Source organism: Lissotriton vulgaris, chromosome 8, assembly GCF_964263255.1.
Source record: "Lissotriton vulgaris chromosome 8, aLisVul1.2, whole genome shotgun sequence".
NCBI classification, from domain to species: domain Eukaryota; kingdom Metazoa; phylum Chordata; class Amphibia; order Caudata; family Salamandridae; genus Lissotriton; species Lissotriton vulgaris.
Window position 1 is genome coordinate 586,478,666 of NC_141696.1, and position 19,031 is coordinate 586,497,696.

Consider the following 19,031-nt stretch of genomic DNA (forward strand, 5'->3'; position numbering starts at 1 on the left):
TGAGTCGCAGCACCACGCAAGGGGGAAGGAACTGGACCATTCGTTAGTGCTGGGCGTGAGTGGAAATACGACCGACTTGTGCCAGTTAATACGGAGACCAGAGTGTTTGCCAAATCTGGTAGTTTCTAGAAGTAAGGGCTTCAGGTTGGTTTGCGGGTGTCTGACATACAGTATGGTGTCGTCCGCATATAGCGATACCAAGAGTGGGCCCGTGCGGAATTGGAGGCCACGATGTAAGTGCCTCTCCTGGAATTGACGGACCAGTGGGTCCATTGCTAGAATGTACAATAGGGGAGATAGAGGGCAGCCCTGCCTGGTACCGCGCGCCAGCCGGAAATGGGCGGTGAGGGTCCCATTGAGTCGGAGGCGGGCGACGGGTAGGGTATACAACAATTCGACAGTGTTGACCAGGCACTCCGGGATGCCCATGCGGCGCATTACAGACATCAGAATAGGCCACTCTAGGGAGTCAAACACCTTCTCGGCATTTAACAAAATCGCCGCAGCCGGCGTGTCGGGGTCCACCCGGTGCAGGACGGAAAACAGGGTGCGGAGGTTGAGGGAAGTGGAGCGGTGAGGGATAAAGCCCGACTGGGCAGGTGAGAGGCGAGGTGAGGGAGAGGCGCATGGCAAGGCCCTTCGCAAGGATTCTATAGTCAAGATTCAAAAGGGACAGGGGCCGGTAGGATTCACAAAGCGTGGGATCTTTGCCTGGCTTAGGTAACAACACAATGACTGCTTCCCTAAGAGTTGGGGGTAGGCGACCGGTTTCACGCGCCTCAGCATACATCTCTACCAATTGGGGAACTATGAGGTCTTTGTAGGCCTTGTAAAAGTCAGCTGAAACCCATCCAGCCCAGGGGCCGATGAGCTCTTCATAGAGTCTATAGCCTCTTCAACGCCCTCTGCTGTTATGGGGTCTGTCAAGAAATCAATCATCCATCTCTCCAAAAATACCATGGCAATCTCATTCAGATAATCCCCTCTCTCAGCGGCATCGTCAGCCAGGGTGGAGGTGTAGAGGCTGGTGTAGTAGGACAGGAATGCGTCACAGATCTTAGGTGTGGTGTGAACCATGACCCTCGTCGGTCCCCTAAGCTCAGTGATGTAGGAGGAGGAGCGGGGGGACAAAGTAGGTGTGCTAGGAGTTTGCCGGGTCTATCCCCTTCCCCGTATTGTCTGGCCGTATACGATCTGGACAGAAAGCGGAGCTCACGCTCAGCCCTTTCTCGGAAGTTCACCATTAATTGTAAGCGCTTGCGCTCCTGGTCTTCAGTGTGACGCAGCAGTTGTGCCGCATCTAGTGCCGCGATATCGCGCTCTATCCGTGTGAGGGCAGATCTGACTTCACAAAGCATTCCAGTGTGTTTAGTAATGCAAGTTCCCCTGATGGTGGCCTTAAATCCCTCCCATAGAACAGCCTGGGTGTCCACCGAACCAGAGTTTAAATCAAAGTACTCGACTATGGCCTCCCGGAGTTCCTCTGCAAAAACCGGGTCTTGTAAAGCCTTCCCAGGGAAGCGCCATCTCCTTTCATAACCCCCCTCCAGGGGGATCCCCAACCTGAGCACTACGGGGGGAATGATCGGACAGTGTGCGCGGGAGAGTAGTGAGGTCCGTCATCCACCCAACCACCTCTGGGGATAACAGCCAGTAATCGATCCTTGTCCAGGTGTCGTGGAATCCAGAGTAGTGAGAATAGGCGGGGTAGCGGTGTGTAGTAGTGCTTCAATGTCCACCAGGGAAAATCGTGTGCAGATGTCACGAAGGACTGGGCGTGAGTGGGGGTCGTGCGTCCGGGGTAGTAGCTGTGCAGTCCCTCTGTGCATTAAGGAGAAGGTTGAAGTCCCCACCCATCAGTAGTAGGCCAGGGTCTAAGTGTAACAAGTGTACAAGTATGTCATTGAAGAAAGCGGGGGCGTCAGTGTTCGGGCCATAAATCCCAACGAGAGTGACCCTATGACCCATGAGGGTTCCTGCAACTATAACGTATCTGCCTTCTTTGTCAAGGATGGTATGATGCGGTTGAAATGGGAGCCGTTTGTGGATACAGATCGCCACCCCCCGGGAGTACCTGCTGTAGTTAGCGAAGAAGCGATGTGAGCCCCAGCTCCTGGCCACTCTAGTAGCGGTATCAGCTGTCAGATGGGTCTCCTGCAGGAAGACAATATCGATTTTATGCCTAGCAATATAATTGAGCACCTGCTTGCATTTTCTGTCGTTGTTCAGACCCCTAACATTCCAGGTCATGAGTGATAGCTCCGAGGGGCCCAACTGCAATCCTAACGTGGCCCTAGGAGCGAAGCAGGGTGGAATGACCTGTAGCATGAACCGGTAATGATCGCAACAGTGACTGCATAGACATTGGGACACCTTAAATCAAAACAAAACCCAACAAAAGCCTATTCCCACCCTCCACCCAACCTCTCATGAAACCCAGAGAGGACCATACCACCCAACAATGAGAAAAGACATAGCATCATGAATAACAAAAGTATAAATGTAGTCGAAACCACAAAAGGTCCAAAAAAAGCAAAAGAACCAAGAAAGCCCTCAATAAACTCGACTATCGCCAGGGGGGCAGCGACGCTTCGACATCCGGGCAATCAAATCACTGTGATGGAGTAGACAATCTAGGGAATCACAGCCAGCAACACGCACCGGGAACAATGATAGCGTGAGAGCAAAATCAGGAGAATAAATGTCAGCCCTGCCCAGCATCAGTGAACAAGTCCACGCTTTGTTGAGTGTCTCCCTGCGCCGGCAACTGAGCTCTGGAATTGGACGAGGTCTGAGAAGCGGTAGCCTTGTAAGCTCGACAAAAATCCTGAACATCCGTCGGGGAGTCAAAAATGCGGGCCCTGCCTGCCGCTTCCACCCGTAGACGCGCGGGGTAAAACATGCCGTACTTCAGGCCTAGATTACGCAGTGTGGCCTTTACCCCGGTGTATTTCCTTCTCGCTTCCTGAACCATGGCGGTAAAGTCAGGATAGAATGACAAGGAGTCGCTCTGCCATCGGAGTTCGCCCCTTACTCGAGCGGCCCGCAGGGCTGCATCACGGTCCCTGAAGTTCATGATCCGAGCGATGATTGGGCATGGCGGCAGGCCCGGTTGTGGTCGCGGACCTAAGGAACGGTGTGCTCTTTCCACCACAAACCCTTGGGTAAACTGGTCCCTTCCGAACAAGTCAATAAGAAGTTTTTCCACAAATACGTCCATCCGGCCTGTTGGGGTCGACTCCGCAACACCCAAAATGCGTATGTTGTTGCATCTCCCGCGCGCCTCTAAATCCTCATTTTTAATGGCCACCTCCTTCAAGAGCTTCTCAACTCTCTCAAGACGTTTCAGCATTTTAGTGCCAGAGTCTTCCAGGTCTGAAACACGGGCTTCAGCCACGTCTAAGCGGCGATCATGGACCTGCACTTTGGAACCCATGTCTGCAAGCTTTTGTTCCAGCGTGTCAAATCTATTGTCCAGCGCCTTAAACCCAGCCCTCATTTCGGACATCATGGTGGCGACCATTGTAGTGGCGGCGTCCAATTGGGTGGGTGGCACCACTTCCGAAGAGGCACCCATAGTGGCATCACCGTTCCGCAGGGGGGTTTTATCGAAGCTGAGTTTACGCTGGTTAGGATCTCTTTTACCCATGGTCGACGAGGGTCAGCCCGTTTTCTGTAGTGGCCAAGAGCGGAGGTGGGAGGCACGAGTCGAGGTCCGGCGCGGTAGGCCAAAGGAGCAGTCCGAGCCGGAAGGGCCGTGTCGTGCAGGTCGTGATAGTGAAGTATGCCGGCAACAACAAGGAGTTAGACAGGCAGCGTGCAGCAATTGGCCATGTGTCCGGGCACTGCTCTCCAGTAGAGGTGTTGTCGGCAAGGGCGATGGTTAGTAGCCGGTCACCGGTGCGAATACCGCTCCTGCCGTGGAACCACCAGATAAGATGGCGGCCAGTGGCGGGGAACCGCCAGAAGTTCGGGAACCACACCGCTCCGTGCTACTGTCGGGTACCGGAGGACATCACCGGAGGAGGGAGGCGGGCCGCCTAGTCTCGCGGCAGCCCAGAACCAGAGGCCGCCCGCCCCAGACCAGGGGCCCAACCGTGGTCGCCAGCGCTCGACCTGCCCCCCGATCCCCGTCCGGGGTAGCCGCTACTACAGCCCCCGGTTCCCGGCCCGCGCACTAGGCTGCAAGGCTGCGCGCGGCCCAGAACCCCAGAGCCGGCGCGGGCTAGCCCCCAGGCAGATGGCCGGGGAAAACGAGTACAGGCACCCGGCTCCCAAGCGGGCCCCGGCCCGCAGGCGCAGCTCCCCAGCACAGGACTTACCCGCGATCCAGGCGCAGGGAGAGCGGCCGCCGGTGGGGTGGCGGCCCGCTCCTCCGCCGTAACGTCTCCTCCCAGGCACCCCCGAGTCCAAGTCTGGAATCAATCAGCAGCGAATCGCCGCCGCTGTAGGATGGATGTAGGGAGCGGTGTCAACGATGCCTCAGGCTCTTAGGATGTCGTGTGTAGGCCGCCCGGACAGCGGAGCTTCAAGCAGAGGCGGCCATCTTGGTTGCCTCCGTGGCCACGCCCCCTTCAGGGTCACATTCTCAGCAGCAATCAACACATGCTTATATCTTGTTAACCTGCTATTCGTAAAAAACTGTCTTTTGGTCCTAGTCATCTGGAGCTTAACTGAATGCAGTACATACATAGTAAGAGGATTGCCCATCCCACATCGTTCAATAATGATACCTGCTACAGCCACTGATTGGAGACATCCGGGCAATGCTGAAGCTACAGGATCCAATATAGCTGAGGAATTTGCCACTGGTCTATGGGCACCTCCATGTGTTTGGGTGATTACAGAAAGAGCACAACCCTCTCTCTTGTTACAAAATTATGAGAATGCTTTGTTGTAATCAGGTATTCCTAAAGCTGGAGCCTGACACAGGCACTCTCTTAACTCAAGGAAAGCAAGCAAACAGTAGGTATCCCAAGGGACTGGCTCACACACATCCTTGTGGGTCAACATCTGCAAAGGCTTTGCCATCAAGGAGAAATTGGGAATCCATTGTCGCAGTAGCCAAACAATCCCAAAAACATCCTGTCCTCTTTCTGCGTACTAGACTGATTCGCTTTCATGATCGCCTCCACTCGTTCTGGTGACATCTTCCTCTTAGTTTTTCGATTTGATGACCCAAATACTGTACTTTGTTCAGGTAGTACTGAAGCTTACTCGGAGACACCTTATGCCCATTTTCAGCCAGATGGTTCAGTAAGGCGATAATATCATCCTTACAAGCCTCCCATGTTTCAGATTCAATGAGGAGGTCACCTATGTACTGGACTAGCGCTGAGTTTTGGGGTAGAGTCAGCTGTCAAGGTTCCTTTCCAGCATACTTTCAGTATACCCCTGTGCAATGAGAGGGAGGAAAATGCCTGAAAGGGGTCAATCACAGTGAAGCACTCAGCCTCTCAAAGAATCTGAAACAGGATCACAGATGGAGTTGGTACCATGGGACTGTAGAAGTCTCAATGTTTAACTGCAAGAATAAAAGATCAATGACAACAGTAGAATAAACAATTCGCTCTCAGCATGTTTGAGTATGCAAGATTTATTGGGAACCCAATTAGAAAGTAATCACAATGCAAGATACGTGCACACGGAGACCTCAGCAAAAGCTCACTGAGTGCCCAATTGGTATGACAGTGCAGAGACATTTTATAGGTATATGCCCCCACAGGATGGGCATCATAGCATACGTAATCTGGATGAGAGTATGACCTGCTAGACCAATCAGTGAAGTGCACATATGGTGTGATACCCTTTTAAGGCTCGAACGTGTGCCTACATTACCCACGTGTCATCTACAAGAGCAGAATTGGGTTTTTCCATAAAGGTGAAATCGGCGTTTCTAGTGTACGTGGGTGCTGCACGTATTTGACCAGCAAGGGCAGGTCATGTCATGTCGACATCTTTTACTGAAAGATATGAGGTTTGGCAATAGCAAGCTAAAAGCTGGAAGCTGGCATGTCATTTCTCGGAAGCCTTGCGTTCGCTCTGCACGTTGCAGCTGACTGACACACAGAATGGAGCGTGCGACCACTCTGTGGATTTCTGCTGGTGTCTTTCTTTAGAAGTTCAAGAAAGACTATAGGCCTGAAAACATATGTATTTGGTATCATATAAATGTCTGCTTCGTCATCCCCAAATCTGATACTAAATCATATGTTAATCAGAGGTCATTCATCTTTATCATCTCCTGTTCCTCATCCTCATCCTTGTGGGTGTGGTGTTGTGAACCACCTTTCCTGAATATGCAGTTGGCGCAGGACCTAAAAATTGCTGCACAACAAGATGGGCATATTCTTATCAGAAGGCACAGTGTCAAAAGAGCTGCTATCACTATTATGACTGCCTCAAGTATCCATGATCCCCAGCCTGTGAACCACTTAATCACCTCTTCCCATAGACTACCTGTGTGTATCCCGTGGGCTTCATCTCTTATATCTTTAATTTTTTTAATTGCTTTTATTATATTCCCACTGTTATCCGGAATAAATACACAGCATTGGCTCTGAGCTAGGGGAGATGCTGGGGAAGATGCCTCATGGAGGACGGAACAGACTCCTCCCTCCTTGGCCAGAATCATATCGAGAGCAATCCGGTTTTGAATTACGACAGCCCTCATGGAGGTGAGCTCTTCTGTTATGTTCCCTAAGGCGTCAGTGGTAGAGTCCGCTAGATCTTCAATCATCCTGGACAACTGGTGTATCCGTTCTGAAGTATAGACATTGCCTAGTATTGGAACCATTGCCCCAACACCTGTTAACACGTGGTCTACCCAAGCGGCCGTTCTCTTGGCCCTCGCCAGAGTTATCTTTGGTTTTCCTGCTGGCACTAATTTTGTGAAGTGGGTCATTTTTGGGATGATGGAGGCTAAGTAGCAACTTCCATACCATCCTGGGGGCAGGTAGAAGTATGCCCATGGACCACAAACAAAGAAAAGGCCTTTGTAACCTACCAGACCTGGTGACGGCTCGTCACGACTCCTAACTCGAGTTAGTCTGGTTGTGTGGTTACAGCTGCTCATTCCCATGTAAATCTGGGGAACTGTCTTTATGGGTGGTATGCCTTTTATCCTGTTTATCCTGTCCTCGCAATCAAATAGGCCCTGCTCTCCTTGAGCGACCTCCTCGAAGGTACATCCAAATGAGATGCACTCCTTCCAATTGTCTTTGGACAGCAGTTCTGAAAGGGTGCATGTTCTGGTAGCCCCCTTTGGAAGAACCGGCACTCTCTTGGGTGTTACTACTTCTTCCTTGAGGATGCAGGAGGGGGCTGGAACTTCCCCTACCCTGAACCTTGGTATTTTCAAGTGGCCTGTTTCTATGTCATCCCAACCTGCTCTGCCCTTCCATTCCTTGTTTCTGGACGCCCTGTCAAACCCCTTTAGCATCTCTAAGTCTCCCTTGGTTGGCTGCATATTCATACAAGGGATCCTCTTAGGTCTGGGAGGGGGGTCTGTTGTCTTCCTGCTATAGCTATAGCCATTGCTGCCGCTGGGATCAACAGTCAGTATTTCAGATGAAGGTGTACCTATCGATACTGACGCAAACATGCCGTGTTGACTTTGGAACATGTCTCGCAAGAGGACACAGCCTACATATTTGGATAATGGCAGGACGTTGTACTTTAAACTATGTGTGGTGTCTGTGGGCAGGTGTGTGCAAACATAGCAGTCAGATATATTCAAAATTGTCACATACAGTTTCAACATTTCCACATATTGGTTCCCTTCGTAGGTATCCCACAATCCTTCTTTGTCCCCTTTATTCACATCCACCCCACACCAGTAATGTTCATTGTTATATTTTGTTCATAGTCTCTTGGTATTTTTGTTGGCTCCGTTCCATCACTACCATCCCCCACCCTGCCATTGAGGTGTGGTATTTCAAGCTCATTAGAATATGCTATTATAATTGCCGTCACTATTACCGCTGGAACTGGTAACAATATTGCAAGAATCACTGCTCTCCAATTACATGTATGTCCCTCAGTGGACTGCATGACTCTGTACAAATCTCTCCCTTTCCTATGCTATGCAATCTTCTTGTGAATAGGCCCTAAATTTATTCTCGGTCCACTTGGCGCTATGCTGGCTTGCCCTTAGAGTCAGGCATTTACCCACTGCTCTCCTCTCAGTTTTCAATGTCTCAAACAAGTCTATGACCAGTGATTTCTGTTGCAAAAGCGGCACAATGGATGGTGTTCAAGGTTTTGAATAATGCTAGAACCAGAACTCTGTATCGCAAAAATAGAACTATTGAGAATGTCAAAACGTAGGTCTGTTAACTCTTTCTCAGGAATTTGCTCTTGGCTCGCCGGAAAGGAAATGTCATTGAAAATCAAACGTATTAGCTCACTGAGCAATAGAGGCCTCGGCACCAGGAGGGTCAGAGTTGCAGTTATGTCTTTTCCCGGACATAAAATAGTTAATTGTATCCTGGACCGTTGTCCGCAGGCTTGTATTGACACAGATCGAAGTCTATTTGTCAGGAGCATTGCATTTAGCCAGCAGTCCGTTGATCATTAACTTCCTTGGTCGTGTTTCTGTTTGCTGTGGGAGCGAAGGTTGTATCCCTTGCTGGGCCCGGTGGCTGCCACCTGAATCGGTTGCGTCTTTTCTCCGTCCGTTACTTTCTTTGTGTGTGAGGCATGAATCCACGACGCTACGCCTTCACACTTCACAGCTGTGGCCGTCGTGAGGATGACCTGCCTTGGCCCCTTCCACCTCGGCTGCAAGCAGTTTCTCCGTGTGTGGGCTTTGATCCAAATCCAGTCACCAGCCTTTAGGTCATGGGGTGGCGGTGTCACTGCATCTGGAAGGGACGTCAGCACCTGGCAGTGGAGGTAACGTAAGACATGTGTTAACTCTTTACAGTAACATAGCAATAAGTCGTCCATTACTGACAGGGGGGCTGTTGACATATGCCCTGGTATTTTCATGGGGCGGCCAAATATAATCTCATGGGGGCTTAACTTTGTTATTCTGTCTGGCGTACATCTCATTGCTAAAAGTGCGAGAGGCAGCGCGTCTACCCACGAAAGGTCAGTTGACGCACAGGTCTTTGCAATTTTACTTTTTAAAATTCCATTTCTGCGCTCAACAGCCCCTGCTGCCGGCGGGTGATAGGCGCAGTGTAGCCTTTGTTTTATGGCCAGTCCCTTGCACAGCCCCTTTATGACGTTGGAAATGAATGCAGGACCATTGTCGGATGCCAGGACGGAAGGTACCCCAAATCTGGGTAGTAGCTCTTTGAGTAAACACTTTGCCACACTCTGGGCATCACAATTTTTGGTGGGATAGGCCTCTACCCATTTGCTAAACATGCAAACAATTACCAAAACGAACCTATATGACTGGGTGGGGGGCATGTCTATAAAATCAAGCTGAAGGCTTTCAAATGGTCCATGGGGGGGTGGAAAGTGGCCAGGCGCAGTTGGGATACCTTTTCCAGTGTTGTACTGCACACAGACAGCACACTGCTTGCACAGCCTCTCTGCTGTCTGGCGGAATTTCGTGTTGTACCAACACTGGGAGAATAACCTGACCATGCCATCCCGCCCCACGTGTGAGGGTCCATGGAACAACCTACTCATTGAAGGGAGCATGGTTGAAGGCAAGCATATCCTGCCATTAGGTCCTACCCATAGCCCCTCTTCAGTTTGTTTGCATCCCTGTTGGTTCCACTCCTCTCTTTCACTGTCAGCTGCCTCCCTCTGAATACGTATTGGATCAAAATGCAGTGAACCCTCATCCTCTATTGTGCCTGTCTTGTTGCCTACTAGTTGTACCATAGCTTGCTCGCAACCTGTAAGCGCTATTCTCTTTGCTTCTTGGTCAATGAAGGCATTGCCTCTGGAGATGGGGTCTTTTGATGAAGTGTGGGCAGCACATTTTATTATGGCCACCTTGCAAGGTAATAGCAGTGCTTGGAGGAGGTCACAAATCAATTGTGCATGCTGTATTTGCTGGCCTGCTGATGTAAGGAACCCCCTCATTGACCATAACTGGCCAAAATCGTGGACCACTCCAAAGGCGTACTGACTGTCCGTGTATATATTTACTTTCTTCCCTTCAGACCATGCACATGCTCTGGTGAGTGCCACAAGTTCAGCCGCTTGTGCACTTTTTGCTGCTGTCAGTCTCCCTCCTTCCAACAATTTAGTTGCTGTGCCCACTGCATAGGATGCTTGTAGTACTCCTGTGTCATCCCTTAAACATGACCCATCTACAAATAGATCCCCTTGAGCATCTGGGAGCGGTGTGTCTTTAAGGTCCGGTCGTATCTTAGTGTGCCTGTCTATTGCCAATGCGCAATCATGGAAGGAATCATCTGAGTCAAAGTCTTCCAGCTCATGCTGCGTGGGTAGCAAGCATGCAGGGTTCAAAGTGGTACACCTCTTGATGATAATGTGTGGTGTCAGGAGTACCAACTCATACCTGGTGAGGCGTGCATTTGTTAGGTGCTGTGTCTTAGTGGATGTCAGAAGTGTGTCCACGGCGTGGGGCACGTGCAGCACTAGTGTGTGTCCTAGCACTAAGTTGTCTGATTGTTCCACGGCGAGTGCGGCAGCCGCTACTGCTTTCAGACATGTCAGAAGTGTGTCCACGGCGTGGGGCACGTGCAGCACTAGTGTGTGTCCTAGCACTAAGTTGTCTGATTGTTCCACGGCGAGTGCGGCAGCCGCTACTGCTTTCAGACACGGCGGGAGCCCTGCAGCCACTGGGTCTAGAGTGGCAGAATAGTATGCCACGGGGCGGTAGAAAGCTCCATGTTTCTGAGCCAAGACCCCCGTCGAGCACCCCCCCCTCTCGTGGCAGAACAAATGAAAGTCTTTCCCATAGTCTGGTATGCCTAATGCTGGTGCTCCTTCTAATTCCCTTTTTAGCGCATTGAAGGCTGCCTCGCATTCTTGTGACCAGGGTACAGTGTCAGGTATGCTTTTGTGTGTCAGTGCCTGCAGAGGTTTTGCAATGAGAGAGACGTTTGGTATCCAATGGCGACAGTATCCTGCAACTCCTAAGAAAGCTCTAACTTCCTTCTGGGTACGGGGTCTGGGAAAATGTGTTATTGTCGATATTCTGTCTGGCAACAGTTTTCTTGTTCCTTCTGTTAACTCATGGCCTAAGTATTTCACAGAGGTGAGGCAAAACTGTAACTTCTTTGGGGAGACTTTATATCCCTTTAATGCTAAGTGGCATAGGACAGCGATGGTGTCCTTCACACAAGCCTCCTTTGAAGGTGAGGCCAATAGCAAATCGTCAATGTACTGGATAAGTGTGGACCCCTCCTTTAGTACCAGGGAGTCTAAATCTGTTTTTGAGGCATGTGTGAAAATGGATGGTGACTCTGTATAGCCCTGAACCAGCCGTGTCCAGCAAAATCTTTTTTGTCGGAAACTGAAGATGAAGAAGTGTTTGCTGTCAGGGTGCAAGGGGATTGTGAAGAAGGCGGAGCTAAGATCCATCACAGTGAAAGTCGTAGCCCACACAGGTATATTAGATAATATTGTCGCTGGGTTTGGGACCACTGGGAAAGATGGCAAGACTATTTTGTTCAATTCTCGGAGGTCCTGAGTGAATCGATAGACAGGGGCCCCGTTCGGGCCCTTGGATCCTTTTTTCACAGGAAGTATCGGGGTGTTACATTGACTGTATTGAATCTCCCTTAAAATTCCTTGCTTCAGGAGGTCTTGTATCACTGGTGCGATGCCCTCCTCCCCTTCTTTTGAGATTTTGTATTGTGGCACTCTTGGGAGAACTGCCCCTGGCTTCAGTTTTATCTGTACCGGTGGGTAGTTCAATACCCGCCCTACGTCATTGGTACTTGTTGCCCAGACCTCTGGTGGCACACAATGTCGTAATTCTTGCGGTATTTGGAGGTCGGGGCATGTCATGAATGCTTGTACCATTAAACCATTTGCCTTGCTCTCTAAAAAGACCCCTGTTGGTGAGCAGTGTATGGTGCATTGTAATTTGCATAACAGATCTCTCCCCAGCAAATTCACGGGGCAGAACCTGCTAAGGATGAATTGGTGGTGCACTCTTATCGAGCCTACTACAAACTGTAGTGGCTCAGTAAGGTATTCTGTAATAGGTTGGCCAGTCATGCCTACTGCGGTTATCGTAGTCCTGGAAAGTGGAGCTTCAGGCGTTGTTAGTGCCTTCAGCATTGATCTTTGAGCCCCTGTGTCAATTAGAAATGGAACAACCCTGCCCAATACCTCTCCCTCTACATATGGTCCGGATTGATCTACTAATATTGCTGGTGCTGTTATTATCACGCAGTTTCCCACTTTCAGGCATCCCTAGAATGGTGGTGGGGGTGGGGGTGGGGGCCAGTCATTCGTTACTGGAGTCCATCCCTCCCCTCCTGCCCATTGCTGCTGGGACTCATTTTCATATGGCGTGTTGTCTCTGTACTCTGTGTGCTGAGTGTAGTTGGCGTGCTGGTGTCTGGCCTGTTGCCCGCTGTTCTGTTTATACCTACTGTCCTCACTTCTTTTCTTTAATATTGGACAATCTGCTTTCCAATGATTAGGATCCTTGCAATAGAAGCATGCTGTTCCTTGGGGTGGCAGGGAGGTTGATCTGCGGGGTAAGGAAGGTGTCCTACCGGTCTGCTGTCTTCCTACGCCTCGCCCCCCCCCTCTGCTCCTTTCCCTTCCTCTGTTATTGCTATAGAACCGTTCCTGTGCCACCATTAACCTGACTTTTTCTTTCTTCAGTTTTTCTGTCTCCATTGCCTGCGCGCTAGCCTGGAAATCTGCGCAATATTTTGCCGCTGACAGCACTTTTTCTATTTTCTCCTGCTGCCAACAGACGAAAGAAGTCTGAAGGTGTGTCCTGATGGGTGGTGCGAGGCCCTGTACAAATGTAGTTACCAGAGCTGGCATTGCATCTCCCATGGGGTCTTTCAATCCACTGTTCTGCCTATATACTTGCAGGAGGCGGTCAAAGTATGCATTCACACTTTCATCCTTTTCCTGTTTGGTACTTGTAATTTTGCTCCAATCAACCCTATCTTCAGGCACCTTCTCCTTCAAATGTCCCACTACTTTTTTGTATAACTCCTCTACTTCTGGGCCTGGTGTTCCTCCGTTCCCCCGCTTTGGTTCAACCTCTGGCCACTCGATCGCTCTTTTACAATCCTCCCACAGATCTTTTGGGATGATGATGTTAAAGAGCGTGTCGAGGTCCCGCCACAGTAAACCTCCTAATGATGTCATTCTGCTAAGCTCTTCGTACCATCTCCTGGGCTCCTCTCTTAAACGGGGGAAGTCTCTGCTGAAGGCGCCAATGTCTTGCCTTGACCATGGGACATAAACATATGCTACATCATTTGGCGCGCTGCCAGGTGGTGGTGGTATCTCTCGTAGGGGCATGATAAGTGATGGGGCCTCTGTTGTCGTAGAATTGCCTGTTGTGTTGGCTGCGGCGATGGAGTGGGCCAGGGAGTGGGCTACGTCAATTACTGCACATGTGTGAATTAGCTGCTTCCATTGCTGTAATTTATCTATAGCATATTCAAGCGTGTCCTGCAACTTAGACTCCTCCCATGTTACTAAATCTGGGTCTGTGAATCCGAACTTCCCTACCTCCCAATCATATTTTTCTGGAAGTTGGGCACGACTACCTGTGGTCGTCTGGGCGTCAGCTTGCTTTGCATATGCTGAGTGGGCCTGGGGTGCTTTGTTCATTAACTCTGCGCGTGCTAAGGACAGTGTTTTCTCTAAATATCTCCTATGCTGTGTTTTTATAAAAGAGTCCACAGTTAGTGAGCCCTCAACAAGCTGCTGTAGTAGTGCCTGACACTTTAAAGAATCACTTTTTAACATCAGTTTTGGTGAATTTGGATTTGATGCTGAAGCCCCTCCCACCGTTCCCCCAAAACTGCCTCTTCTCTTGTTCCCTGGAGCTGGCTCTGTTTCTGTCAAACACTGCTCTAGTGTGGAAATGTCGTGTTCTGTGTGATGGACATATGTAAATGCATCCCATATTAGCGAGTGCCATTGTTGTTTGCTGAGTGAGTCATCCTGTGATCCATCCTCAAATAATTGCTGCCACGGACTGTCTATTAGCTTAGGTATTTTAATCTGTTTTTTAATACATTGTTTGAGAACGCTGTTTTTCTTCTCGTTGTAATCTGAAGCGGCTTTGACAGCTATCTTTCTCATCAATTTCAGCGTAGCCAGGTCTTGGATAGCTTCCAATTCTGGTTTCGCAACCTTATCTTTCAATGCTCTGCGTACAAAGGTTATGGCTGCGTCTCGTTCCCCGGGAGTTAGCTCAGTGTGTTCTGGCTCAGGTACCTGCTGCAGTGAATCACCGCCCAGGCATCCCAAGAGAATATCTTCTAAGACTTGGTCTTCTGCCTCTTCTTCTTTAACTTGTACACATGGGAATGCGCCTATTGTATCTAATTGCTCTTTTCTCCATCTCCCCTCCAATTTTGCCTGTAATATATTTTTTTTAATTTCCATAAGTTCGCTGTGGACTTTAGATTTTACTGCGCTTGTTGAACGCATATCGCTTAACACGGAGTCCCAATTATGGTACGCCTCCCATTCTAAACTTCTAATCTTCCTTCCTTTTATATTTAACATTTGGCGTAAGTATGATAGTTTGGCCATATCATATGTGCCATTGCATGGGAATTGGAGATCCTTATTTTTAGATGTCAGATCATGCCACTTATGTGTGTACATTATTGAGCTTAAGCCTTTTTTTATAGCTACATTATATGCAGGTGAGTTTTTGGGTGGGGCTGGCTGAGTCGTATTTAAATTCTTTTTACTATTGAAGTTTCCCATGGTTGAGTCGTGTGTAGCAGCTAGTCCTAAACGCTTTACAAATAACTGTTCAAGTATACCAGACAAATGGGTTGCGGGGTGGACGTCAATAGAGTAACATGTGACACAATAGGTTGACAAATGCTTCACTTATATTTCAGCCGTACAGTATTTGCAAGAGGGCAACAAGAAAGCCATACATCAATCACCCCAACAGGTCATGTATGCCAATTCACCGAAGCATTTTCACAAGGGAGAAAGAAGCCAGATCCTATTTTGTTTGTTTGGGCCTTGACGGCCTGAGAAGCAGGTAAGGTAGGAAAACAGACCCTGTGTGCGGCTGTGCCACAGGGTGCTGGCATTCAACAATATAGCGATAGTGGTGAATTGTTTCACTCTGTTCAGTCAATCACAAAAACATCTAGGACAAATACGGGGATCCTACGCAGCAGCGCTGTAGAAAAACCCTTCTGTGCAGAGAATGTGTGTGGGTCTGCTGTACTTAGTCCCAAAAAAGTGAGGGGAATATTAGAACTTTTATCAAAAACCATCAAATTTTCTATTTTTAGGGAGGTGCACTTTAATCGGTCTTTCCAGCCAGTCCCTTCCAGAGGCCAGGGGTATTGTGGGCGGGAGTACTTATTTGGCAACGTTGGTAACTGGGTGTGTGAGATGGATGTTTTCTACCAGATCTCCTTCAGTAATGTTCTTATTATACGGTTTAAATGGATAAGCCGGCAATGGTAACCTGGGACCTAGCCAAAAAAATACTCATCCGTTCCTAGCAATATTTGGCCACTACATAGGCCAAGCACATCACAAGTACACAATAAAAAAATGCAATGAAACCTATAATGATTGAGAAAAGAAACACTGTTGTACTAGGCGTCACACCCCCCTCCTCGTGCCGAGTATATCCCCTTGGCACGAACCTAGAACCACTCTGGCCCCTAGGTGGACGTCTCCAGGGGGAGGGTGGAGGCGGAACCCAGGCAGGGCGACTGGCGTTAGCAAGAGATCCAGAAGCGCCCGGGGCGTTCCTCATAAATGCCAAAATATTAGGCCAGCTGCGCGTGGGCGATGGTGCTGGGCCCAGGCCAGAGCTCATGAGAACAAATAAAATCACAATCTATCAGATACACAGTATAAACTAAATCTAGTAGCCAACCTGGCCACTCGTATCGCGATACTCAACAGGCACAAATACTGTGTGCCAATCTGGGGAGCGAAACTGCCACGTCCTAAAACGGCGAGCTACCTGCTACCACCCACAGGGGAGCACAAACTGCCACAGCTCACAATGAGGGGCCAACTGCTACAACCCAATACCGGAGGGTTAAAGTCCCCTCCCAAGTGTACTCACCGGGCTTCGTCCAGTCTGTTAGAGCCTACCGACATCCACTGCACCCGCTGGGAATGGTCTGGCGATGGTATCCCGCATCCCAGCTGCCGGTGACTCTCTGCGGCGGGGGTAGGGGTTGCAGACCTTCGCCCTCAATGGCTGGCCAAGGGCCCACTGACACGAAGTCACCAAAGAGTTACTGCCGGCCAGGAATCCTGCAGAAGCTTGCCGTCACCAGCCAGCCAGGAAACGCAGGGGACCAAGGTCAGACCCTATAAGATAAAAAAATGTATGTGAGACAAGGCAGTGGACTTCAGGCAGCAATGACAGAGGTGAACACACGCCCGTGGCACAGAACGTCAGAAAGGTCAACAGCGCCGAGGGCTGGAGGAAAGGAAAAGAGAGCTAGACGGGGGCTACCTCCCGGGTCGTGTGGTGACAAAAACACACGTAAACCATCAGAGCCAGAAACAGCAGAATGAAGAAGGTGATCAGAAAAGGAACCACGAAAGACATGGAGTCTGAACAAGCCTTGTAAATATCCCCAGGACACAGGCACACCTCGTCAGACATAGAGAGCCAAGAGTAGGAAGAGTCAGCAGAGTCAGAAACACAACACAAGCGTGCCGAGAGCGAAAAAGAGCAGGACAAGACCAAAGACAGCAGAGAGGTCACACACGGATCATCCACAGGATCCGACCCCCTCCAGCAACCAACCAGGCCGGGGAGAGATAAACAAACAGAACGTTATCACCTCAAATCCCGCCCTCAGAAGGGTGCCAAAAGGGTCCGACCCAGTGTCCGCTCCGTCGGTGTAGCCAGTCAGCTGTATTGGGCCCGCAGCATTCTCCACCAAATGTAGAAGTCTCAATGTTTAACTGCAAGAATAAAAGATCAATGACAACAGTAGAATAAACAATTCGCTCTCAGCATGTTTGAGTATGCAAGATTTATTGGGAACCCAATTAGAAAGTAATCACAATGCAAGATACGTGCACACGGAGACCTCAGCAAAAGCTCACTGAGTGCCCAATTGGTATGACAGTGCAGAGACATTTTATAGGTATATGCCCCCACAGGATGGGCATCATAGCATACGTAATCTGGATGAGGGTATGACCTGCTAGACCAATCAGTGAAGTGCACATATGGTGTGATACCCTTTTAAGGCTCGAACGTGTGCCTACATTACCCACGTGTCATCTACAAGAGCAGAATTGGGTTTTTCCATAAAGGTGAAATCGGCGTTTCTAGTGTACGTGGGTTCTGCACGTATTTGACCAGCAAGGGCAGGTCATGTCATGTCGACATCTTTTACTGAAAGATATGAGGTTTGGCAATAGCAAGCTAAAAGCTGGAAGCTGGCATGTCATTTCTCGGAAGCCTTGCGTTCGCTCTGCACGTTGCAGCTGACTGACACACAGAATGGAGCGTGCGACCACTCTGTGGATTTCTGCTGGTGTCTTTCTTTAGAAGTTCAAGAAAGACTATAGGCCTGAAAACATATGTATTTGGTATCATATAAATGTCTGCTTCGTCAGGACAACATGGGATCAATATGTCAATGACCTTACTAAGGTCCTGAACAATGTGATATTTCCCCTCTCGATTTCTGCAATCCCATGATGGGTGCACATACTTCCCATTATCTCCTTTAGAATGCCCTGTGCAGTTAAGGACTCAATTATAGTTGCAATCCATTGTTTCTTAGGTCAGGTTGTACTGAGGTGTTCTTGGAAATTCTGCATTAGGCTTAATCTGTATGCGGACTGGCTCGGCTCCTTGAATCAGTCTGATATCCTCCTCAGAGAAATCTCATACCACTGGAGAGATGGGGTCTCGCAAATCTAGTGGCATATCTTCCAGTGTCAGTAAATGAAACATGGTTATGAAATGGTTCTGATTAGCCAACTTGAAAGCGATGTCCTCATCATTAGTCTGAAAATCTTTCCCTTTCGGCATGCAGTATGGTTCAGTTCAATTTGCACAAAAGGTCACATCCAAGCAAACAGACTGGCTCAAATCACACACTACAAACTGATGGTAATCCTGGAAGGTTCCGATTTTTAGCAATACCTCTGTTGCCAAGGGTTTTGTCATTCTTTTGTAGGAAACTCCTACAACTTGGATTGAATTTCCAGAGAGGGGCAGGTTTGGGACTGCTGCAGATCTCACAGTAGAATGGGTAGCACCATTATCAATTGAGAATATAATGGGATGACCATGTACGTCTGCTTCTAAAGAGAGGCTGAGCTAATCTACCTCTAAAACTGCCCCAAGTGTACAGTCTTCCTTCCCCCTAAGGCACTGTCATAAGGACGGGCCCTGATCAAATCCATCCAGCACTTCCATTAGGGACATCTGATGATAGGTTTGATTGCCCTGCGAGATTCTCAGAGGTTAGGGCACTTGCACCACAGCATTGAGAGATTTCGGCCTAATCAATGTCCATAACTGATTCCCTCCACCTGCCACCTGCAAGATTTCTCCTTGCTGCACCTGATTCGCAGGATTTGGACAATACTCTCTCTTCCAGTCCCTGATCGTGTGGCAAAAATGACAAGCAGTGTTTTTTTGAGAGTTGCAACATCTATCCCCATCTTAGGATCTATAGGAACACCTCTTCCTCTTCCCTGTCCAGTTGGTCCTGCAACTGATGTGACTTGAACACTTCCTGGAACATTCTCTTGACCGCAAATTTCTGTTCCACCTGTAGCCTGTACCTGCTCTCCCTTCAGTGCATTTCACATTTGAACTAACATTAACTTTGCCTTCATTGTCCTATGTTTAGAATCCACCTCATCACTGCAGTACCAGCCATACCGTAGGATCTCGTCCATTGACTTGT